Consider the following 10,772-nt stretch of genomic DNA (forward strand, 5'->3'; position numbering starts at 1 on the left):
CAGGTGGACACCATTCGGAAAATTCATATGACTTTCAGCGACAATTTTATGGGGATTACACAGATTAAGGAGTGCTCCAGCCGGTTTAAAGACCGCCCACAGCGTCTGAGAGCGCGGCGCACTCCGAGCGCCGATCGACAGGCTCAAACCCCGCTGAAACAACCAGATCATTTCCAACGTGAAGGCTTTGTTGATCCGGGACGTCGTCTGACTTCCACAAAAAAGGCAGAAGGCATGGACATCAGCACATTCCACTGTTACAGGAGTTTTTTTCATGGAAAGAGGAGCGGAGGAATTCCGCGCGTCGCGGCAGAGCCGCATGGCGCAAAGCAACGCCATGATGAAGCATCCGTGCCGCTCATGGCGCGGCACAAAACCACCTCCGTGTTGGTCTCACAGGACGGCTTTCAGATGGCTCAGATGGCTTTCGGTTGCTTTTCAGTTGTGTGACTATCTGAGAAATTGTGCATGAGCTGGACATGCCCCAACATGTCCTGTGATGCTTCATCACGGCGTTGCTTTGCGCCATGCGGAAACGTCCCGACGTGCGGAATTCCTCCGCATGTCTGTCTCAATGTGCCGAAAAAGTGCTGATGTCCACGTCTTCCACAATTTATGTGCTAGTCAGACGATGTCCCGGATCAACACAGCGTCCAGTTTAGAAATGAACGGCACATTGCACTGTTACAGAAGTTTTTGTCATGGAAAGAGGAGCAGAGGAATTCCGCGCGTCGCAGCAGAGCCGCATGGCGCAAAGCAACGCCGTGATGAAGCCTCACAGGACATGTTGGGGCATGTCCAGCTCATGCACAATTTCTCGGATAGTCACACGACTGAAAAGCCACCGAAAACCGTCTGAGCCATCTGAAAGCCGTCCTGTGAGACCAACACGGAGGTGGTTTTGTGCCGTGCCATGAGCGGCACGGTGGCGCATCCCTCCGCTCCTCTTTCTTTGAAAAAAACTCCTGTAACAGTGGAATGTGCTGAAAAAGTGCTGATGTCCACACCTTCTGCCTTTTTTTGTGGAAGTCAGACGACGTCCCGGATCAACAAAGCCTTCACGTTGGAAATGATCTGGTTGTTTCAGCGGGGTGTCAGCCTGTCGATTGGCGCTCGGAGTGCGCCGCGCTCTCAGCAGCTGTGGGCAGTCTTTAAACCGGCTGGAGCACTCCATCTGTGTAATCCCCATAAAATCGTCGCTGAAAGCCATATGAATTTTCCGAATGGTGTCCACCTGGAGGTCTCTCACAGTTTCTGGAAAAATTTGATGCAGCAAAGCTCCAAATCGCTCAGACATTTCTTCGCAATAAAAATCCCACGAGAGGGGTGGACCACTGCTCACACAAAGCCTGCTCACAGGTGAATGATGCAACCGACAGGCGTGAAAAAACTCACGCATGCGCACGAAGGTTCAAGCTTGGCTGATGCAATCACACGTGATTCAAATCTATATGGTTTTTGCAAAAAATAAAAAGTCGGATACTTTTCTAACAGACCTCGTATAGACAGACAAACACCACTGCGGTCAATTTAAAAGTTCCAGTTACCTAACCTGTATGACTGTGGAAGTGGGAGGAGGCCGTAGCACCCGGAGGGAACGCAATGACAGGGAGAATATTAAAACTCTACACAGCAAGACCAGGCAGAAAGCGATGCCAAGACCTTCCTGCTGTGAGGTAACAGTGCTAACCACTAAGCCGCTATAACTGTGGACTATGGACTTCAAAACCTTTGCAACACTCGTGTTTTGAACCTTGTTCTGTTTTCCCACATGAAGGAAACCATCATGTGCTGTGCTGCTGAACACTGTCTCCTACTGGACAGGTCAGAAATGTGTCTCCATATCAAATCATGAATTCAATATTCAAATGCCGCTGTTACATTTTTTTTAATTAGGTCCCTTCAAATATATATACATACCATAGCTGGGTGATTATCTAACCTCCTTCCAATATCAAATAGTACAGGTCATGAAACAAATTTAAGTTCTGTTTTTCAGTAAATCACAATCATGTCTGATTACTGTCATTAAAAAAAAGCTGGAGAATACACGATTATGAAAATAACTAGTTCCAGACTTTCAATGTCAATTAAACATGTTAATATCTTCATAAGTTAAACTTATAAACTCTCAAGGAAAGCGTTGGCCACTGCCTTGTGGGGATTCTTCGGGAGAAACAAAAGGAATAAACCTGATTCAAATCCAGAGTGGAGACAGCAAGATGTCACAATGTGTCACCTTTTGGTAGCTCCTGCAGCCAAACCTTTGCCAAATGTGCTACTCTCCATTCCTATGGAATACAACAGAGGCCATGAGAGGATCTTGATGCCTGGGCTACTCAAGATGTCCAGATCTTTTGCCCAGGGCTTTGCACCCCAGAGAGGCCACTCCGGAGCTGCTGCACAGTAGCTGAATCAACAAACGAGACAGTAGTTCTATGTAAACATGACTGGCATAATGCATGGGGGCCACAGGCTGCCTCCATTGGTTGGAGAGATCAATGCATCTTATTGGTCAGCCATCGCCTGCCTCAAACTGGGCTGCCCCCTGGTCAATAATGTGTCGACCCACCACCCAGTGTGCCTTCCACACTGGGTGACACACCAAGAAAGCAAATAAGTAATGAGAAACTACCAGTCATACAGCAATGAGAAACTACCAGTCATACAGCTGACCATTTGGAATGTGAGGACCTACAGTAGTGTTCAGAATAATAGTAGTGCTATGTGACTAAAAAGATTAATCCAGGTTTTGAGTATATTTCTTATTGTTACATGGGAAACAAGGTACCAGTAGATTCAGTAGATTCTCACAAATCCAACAAGACCAAGCATTCATGATATGCACTCTTAAGGCTATGAAATTGGGCTATTAGTAAAAAAAAAAAAGTAGAGAAGGGGGTGTTCACAATAATAGTAGTGTGGCATTCAGTCAGTGAGTTTGTCAATTTTGTGGAACAAACAGGTGTGAATCAGGTGTCCCCTATGTAAGGATGAAGCACCTGTTGAACATGCTTTTCTCTTTGAAAGCCTGAGGAAAATGGGACATTCAAGACATTGTTCAGAAGAACGGCGTAGTTTGATTAAAAAGTTGATTGGAGAGGGGAAAACATACACAGGTGCAAAAAATTATAGGCTGTTCATCTACAATGATCTCCAATGCTTTAAAATGGACAAAAAAAAAAAAAACAGAGACGCGTGGAAGAAAACAGAAAACAACAATCAAAATGGATAGAAGAATAACCAGAATGGCAAAGGCTCACCCATTGATCAGCTCCAGGATGATCAAAGACAGTCTGGAGTTACCTGTAAGTGCTGTGACAGTTAGAAGATGCCTGTGTGAAGCTAATTTATTTGCAAGAATCCCCTGCAAAGTCCCTCTGTTAAATAAAAGACATGCAGAAGAGGTTACAATTTGCCAAACAACACATCAACTGGCCTAAAGAGAAATGGAGGAATATTTTATGGACTGATGAGAGTAAAATTCTTCTTTTTGGGTCCAAGGGCCGCAGACAGTTTGTGAGATGACCCCCAAACTCTGAATTCAAGCCACAGTTCACAATGAAGCCAGTGAATCATGGTGGTGCAAGCATCATGATATGGGCATGTTTCTCCTACTATGGTGTTGGGCCTATATATCGCATACCACGTATCATGGATCAGTTTGGATATATCAAAATACTTGAAGAGGTCATGTTGCCTTATGCTGAAGAGGACATGCCCTTGAAATGGGTGTTTCAACAAGACAATGACCCCAAGCACACTAGTAAAGGAGCAAAATCTCCAAACCAACGCAATTAATGCCTCGCAGATGTGAAGAAATCATGAAAAACTGTGGTTATACAACTAAACACTAGTTTAGTGATTCACAGGATTGCTAAAAAAGCAGTTTGAACATAATAGTTTTGAATTTATAGCACCAACAGCAGATGCTAATTGGGTTAATTGGAAACAGATGAGTGTCATGATTGGGTATAAAAGGAGCATGCCCGAAAGGCTCAGCCGTTCACAAGCAAAGATGGGGTGAGGATCATCACTTTGTGAACAACTGCATGAAAAAAATAGCCCAACAGTTTAAGAACAATGTTTTTCAACATTCAACTGCAAGGAATTTAGGGATTCCATCATCTACAGTCCATAATATAATCAGAAGAATCAGAGAATCTGGAGAACTTTCTACATGTAAGTGGCAAGGCCGAAAACCAACATTGAATGTCCGTGACCTTGGATCCCTCAGGCAGCACTGCATTAAAAACAGACATCACTGTGTAAAGGATCTTACCGCGTGGGCTCAGGAACACTTCAGAAAACCATTGTCAGTTAACACAGTTCGCCGCTGCATCAACAAATGCAAGTTAAAACTCTACCATACAAAGTGAAAGCCATACATCAACAACATCCAGAAACAACGTCACCTTCTCTGGGCCCGAGTTAATTTGAGATGGACAGACGCAAAGTGGAAAAGTGTGCTGTGGTCAGATTAGTCCACATTTCAAATTGTTTTTGGAAATCATGGACGTCGTGCCCTCTGGACAAAAGACGAAAAAGACTATCCAGACTGTTACCAGCACAAAGTTCAAAAGCCAGCATCTGTGATGGTATGGGGGTGTGTTAGTGCCCATGGCATGGGCAACTTATACATCTGTGATGGCACCATCAATGCTGAAAGGTACATCCAGGTTTTAGAGCAACAAATGCTACCATCCAAGCAACTTCTTTTTCAGGGACGTCCCTGCTTATTTCAGCAAGACAATGCCTAAGCCACATTCTGCACGTGTTACAACAGTGTGGCTTCATAGTAAAAGAGTGCGGGTACTAGACTGGCCAACCTGCAGTCCAAACCTGTCACCCATTGAAAATGTGTGGTGCATTATGAAGTGCAAAATACGACAACAGAGACCCTGGAATGTTGAACAACTGAAGTCCTACATCAAGCAAGAATGGGAAAGAATTCCACCTACAAAGCTTCAGCAATTAGTGTCCTCTGGTTCCAAACGCTTATTGAGTGTTGTTAGAAGGAAAGGTGATGTAACACAGTGGTAAACATACCACTGTCCCAGCTTTTTTGAAATGTGTTGCAGGCATCCATTTCAAAATGAGCAAATATTTGCACAAAAACAATAAAGTTTATCAGCTTGTACATTAAATATCTTGTCTTTGAGGTGTATTCAATTGAATATAGGTTGAAGAGGATTTGCAAACCATTGTATTCTGTTTTTATTTACATTTTACACAACGTCCCAACTTCATTGGAATTGGGGTTGTATATATATATATATATATATATATATATATATATATATATATATATATATATACACATACACACTACATAAGAATAACAACAAAAACAGGATTTAACATTTTGAAACAGTGTTTCAAGCAAAGTATCTTTGGTTTCACGTTAGCCATCACTAATTTATAAGAAAAAGATTTCACATCTTCCAAACCACATGCTCTATCTATTCTTTTGCTGCATTCACAATGATTGCAAAGTAAGTCACTTCGGTTACTCTCTTGTTTTGTACTCGGGGTCACCACAGCATATCCGAGGTGGATCTGCATGTTGAATTAGCACAAGTTATATGCATTCAAGATAATTGTAAACTTAGGAAACGGGGCAACATTTAGCTAAACAGGGCGGAGTTTGTTTTGCTGGCAGACAACGATTTGAAGGAGCTAATTGACGGTGCTAATTGTTCTAACAAAACAACAACAAAAAACCAAATCCACCATGCACATTAGCCATCTGAAGCCATGAAGAGCTGTTAGGATGAAAAGCTAATACAACCCTTGGCAAAAATTATGGAATCACCGGCCTCAGAGGATGTTCATTCAGTTGTTTAATTTTGTAGAAAACTAAAGTCATTTCAAATGGCAACTTTCTGGCTTTAAGAAACACTATAAGAAATCAGGAAAAAAAAAAATTGTGGCAGTCAGTAACGGTTACTTTTTTAGACCAAGCAGAGGGAAAAAAATATGGACTCACTCAATTCTGAGGAATAAATTATGGAATCACCCTGTAAATTTTCATCCCCAAAACTAACACCTGCATCAAATCAGATCTGCTCGTTAGTCTGCATCTAAAAAGGAGTGATCACACCTTGGAGAGCTGTTGCACCAAGTGGACTGACATGAATCATGGCTCCAACACAAGAGATGTCAATTGAAACAAAGGAGAGGATTATCAAACTCTTAAAAGAGGGTAAATCATCACGCAATGTTGCAAAAGATGTTGGTTGTTCACAGTCAGCTGTGTCTAAACTCTGGACCAAATACAAACAACATGGGAAGGTTGTTAAAGGCAAACATACTGGTAGACCAAGGAAGACATCAAAGCGTCAAGACAGAAAACCTAAAGCAATATGTCTCAAAAATCGAAAATGCACAACAAAACAAATGAGGCACGAATGGGAGGAAACTGGAGTCAACGTCTGTGACCGAACTGTAAGAAACTGCCTAAAGGAAATGGGATTTATATACAGAAAAGCTAAACGAAAGCCATCATTAACACCTAAACAGAAAAAAAAACAAGGTTACAATGGGCTAAGGAAAAGCAATCGTGGACTGGTGCCGTTCCAATGAGATTTATAAAGATGGCTGCCTGAAGAGAACATGTAAATTTCCACAGTCGATGATATGGGGCTGCATGTCAGGTAAAGGCACTGAGGAGATGGCTGTCATGACATCATCAATAAATGCACAAGTTTACGTTGATATTTTGGACACTTTTCTTATGCCATCAATTGAAAGGATTTTTGGGGATGATGAAATCATTTTTCAAGATGATAATGCATCTTGCCATAGAGCAAAAACTGTGAAAACATCCCTTGCAAAAAGACACATAGGGTCGATGTCACGGCCTGCAAATAGTCCGGATCTTAATCCAATTGAAAATCTTTGGTGGAAGTTGAAGAAAATGATCCATGACAAGGCTCCAACCTGCAAAGCTGATCTGGCAACAGCAATCAGAGAAAGTTGGAGCCAGATTGATGAAGAGTACTGTTTGTCACTCATTAAGTCCATGCCTCAGAGACTGCAAGCTGTTATAAAAGCCAGAGGTGGTATAACAAAATACTAGTGATGTGTTGGAGTGTTCTTTTGTTTTTCATGATTCCAGAATTTTTTTCCTCAGAATTGAGTGATTACTTTAGTGACTTTAGTTTTGTGTCATGTCTGTGATCTGCTCTTTTTCTACAAAATCAAACAAATGAATGAACATCCTCCGAGGCCGGTGATTCCATAATTTTTGCCAGGGGTTGTATTTCTGATGTGATTTTTCGCTGGAATGAGGAAAGCAGACAGCAGTCTGTACACAAAGTCAGTGCAAGGCATCATAGACTACATTGTCAGAATTGTTTTTTGCAAACTGAAGAACAGTTCTGGACTCCTATTTAAAGTTAGCGTTGGACTGTTGACGTCAAAGCACCCGTGATAAACACTAAAATGTAAGTTCCTTTTCTGTTGTTTATGAATTAATAAAATATCAAATAAGGATCTATTTTTGCCGTTCTGTAAAACAAATAATAAATGTTTTTTCAAATATTTCAATGGAACAAATATTTCATGAGGTGAAAGAGGGGATGTACCATTCAACGAGCAAATGGCAACCTATTTTCACCATTATATTAAACAATGTTTTTTCATTCTTTCAATTGAACAAATATTTTATGAGGTGAAAGACAGAAAGTAGCATTCAATGGTATGTTCCATCTTTCACCTCATGGAAGATTAGTACCATTGAACTCAAACATTACAGTATTTGTATATTGGACTGGAGTTATCTGAACTTACTCACCCACGCATCTACATTTTTGCTGTCCAAGTCAAGCGTTGACTGGAGCAACGGAATTTCTTATATTTGACTTCAATGTATGCAGTGTTTGATATTAGTATTACTATTACTTATGAAGGTTGAAATGGGTATGTTTGTGACACATTTACATCAAACACATAAACCCACAGGTACTGAGGCAAAATGTGTTCCAACTGTCACTGCTCTCCCCTGCGTTTTCTAATTACAGAGCCACAGTTTTGCTGCAAGGGGCAAAAAAAAAAAAAAAAAGTAATCAAATCAAATCATATCAAACAGAGGAAAATGAGATTTTATGATGCATCAAACCATTGCTTAAGGAACTTAAGTTGAAATTGCTACTGGATCAAATCATTCCAATATTAACCAGGAACATGTGGGGTTTAATCTGAGTGCAGTTTAATATAAAATAAAACAAGTTTCATTGTATCTCAAATCAGCAAAGTGCCACACAGTCAAAAGCTCCAATCTTCTAATCTTGCCTATCTAGCCATTAGCTCATGCGACTAATTATCTCCACACAGAAATTTGAATTTAAATTAACAATTGTAAGATATCATCAGGGGACAGAAAGCACCCCACGAAGAAGTTTATGATGAAAAAAAATCGGAGAAGTAAGCAGGGCTTTTAGATGAGGGTATATCTCCAGTTCAAATGTGCCCTACACTTGTCAGTGGTAATGAAATGTTTGCTGAGAGGCTCCTATTTTTGGCTGCTAAATTGGATGATGATGCTCTGCTGCCCCTGCTAACAATTATATTTCATGCATAAATTTAACTACTATCGTTTTCATTGAGTGAACTGTCAACCAGATCAACTTAAAACTGTCCACAAAGGCACAGAATAAATAAAGCAACTATTCACATACTGCTTAACATTCACCCGCAGTGAAAATACACAATATACTGTAGCGATAAAATGCTCACCCACTCAGTTTTTGATTGTTTTATAACATCAGTAAATACAAAAAGTTATTTAGATGAATGGTTTGTTCCAGCTTTCCCTGAATTAAATATTCGTTCCATTGAAAGAATGTAAAAACATTCATGATTTGTTTTATATAATGGCTAAAACAGATCCTTGTCATTTGGTGTTTTATTGATTTATAAACAGAAAAGGGACTTCCATTTTGGTGTACCACTGCTACTAAAATCCAAACTGTGACGCGCAGTCCGGTGATGCAGTGCACTGACTTCGGACTTCCATTAAAAAAAAACAAAAAACTGTGCAGTTCCTCAGTCCAGCCAAAAATCACATCAGCTTTTCATCTGAATTAGCACAGTCAGGTAGCTCAATCAAATCATCGTCTTGCTTGTGTCATTGTCCCGCATGTATGCGCGCTCACACAACCGGGTTGGCACTTGTGCTACAAAAAGAGTCCTCAGTACAGCGAGAAAAAAACAAAAAAAAAAACAAAAAAAAAAAAAATCACGCCAGAAATGAGTCCAGCTTTTCATTCTAACTTCCTGCTAACAGCCTCCAGACAGCGCAGTGGATTTGTTTTGTGTGTGCGTGCATGTGAACGCATGTATGTGCATGTGTGTGTAGGTGTGTGTGTGCAGAATGCAATGGTACTAAACATATGGAACCAAATTGCACTCTAAATGCACTGCAACACAAATGAGACAAATAATCCATGTCGTGTGTGACATACAAAGCACCAATAAAATGACAAGGATCCACTCAGCCTTTATATATTCTCATTTAGTGTGCAACTTTGGTACTATACGATTCGTGCTGTTACACACAAAAACAAAACCAAATCCAGTATGCTGTAAACTGTCTGGAGGCATTTGCAGTATTTGCTGGGATATAGCTGGATAAAGTGGAGCCGCTGTGGGATGAAGAGCTTGACACATTTCTGTTACGATTTTTCGCTGGACTGAGAAAAGCAGATGGCAGTCTGTACACGATGCATCAGTTATGGACTATATCATCAGGATTGTTTTTGAACTGACTTTTTTTGCAAGTTGACTGAGAACAATTTTGGACTGGATTCCTACTTAAAATTTGTGTTGGACTGTTTGGAGCCTGTTGACGTCAAATTAACAAAATGTTAAGTCCATTTCTCTTGTTTATAAATAAAAAATTCATTCATGTTTTCATTCATTCAATGGAAATATTTCATTTAGTTAAAGATGGAGTGTTCCATTCTACTCTGCTTCACCTTATTGAATGGAACATTCCATCTTTCACCTCATGAATATACATAGCCACCCCCATATATATATAGTAGTGTTCAGAATAATAGTGCTATGTGACTAAAAATATTAATCCAGGTTTTGAGTATATTTCTTATTGTTACATGGGAAACAAGGTACCAGTATATTCAGTAGATTCTCACAAATCCAACAAAACCAAGCATTCATGATATGCACACTCTTAAGGCTATGAAATTGGGCTATTAGTAAAAAAAAGTAGAAAAGGGGGTGTTCACAATAATAGAAGCCTGAGGAAAATGGGACGTTCAAGACATTGTTCAGAACAGCGTAGTTTGATTAAAAAGTTGATTGGAGATGGGAAAACGTATATGCAAGTGCAAAAAATTATAGGCTGTTCATCTACAATGATCTCCAATGCTTTAAAATGGACAAAAAAAAAAAAATACACGTGGAAGAAAACGGAAAACAACCATCAAAATGGATAGAAGAATAACCAGAATGGCAAAGGCTCACCCATTGATCAGCTCCATGATGATCAAAGACAGTCTGAAGTTACCTGTAAGTGCTGTGACAGTTAGAAGATGTCTGTGTGAAGCTAATTTATTTGCAAGAATCCCCTGCAAAGTCCCTCTGTTAAATAAAAGACGTGCAGAAGAGGTTACAATTTGCCAAAGAACACATCAACTGGCCTAAAGAGAAATGGAGGAATATTTTGTGGACTGATGAGAGTAAAATTGTTCTTTTTGGATCCAAGGGCCGCAGACAGTTTGTGAGACGACCCCCAAACTCTGAATTCA

This window comes from Thalassophryne amazonica, chromosome 5 (genome assembly GCF_902500255.1).
Source record: "Thalassophryne amazonica chromosome 5, fThaAma1.1, whole genome shotgun sequence".
NCBI lineage: Eukaryota > Metazoa > Chordata > Actinopteri > Batrachoidiformes > Batrachoididae > Thalassophryne > Thalassophryne amazonica.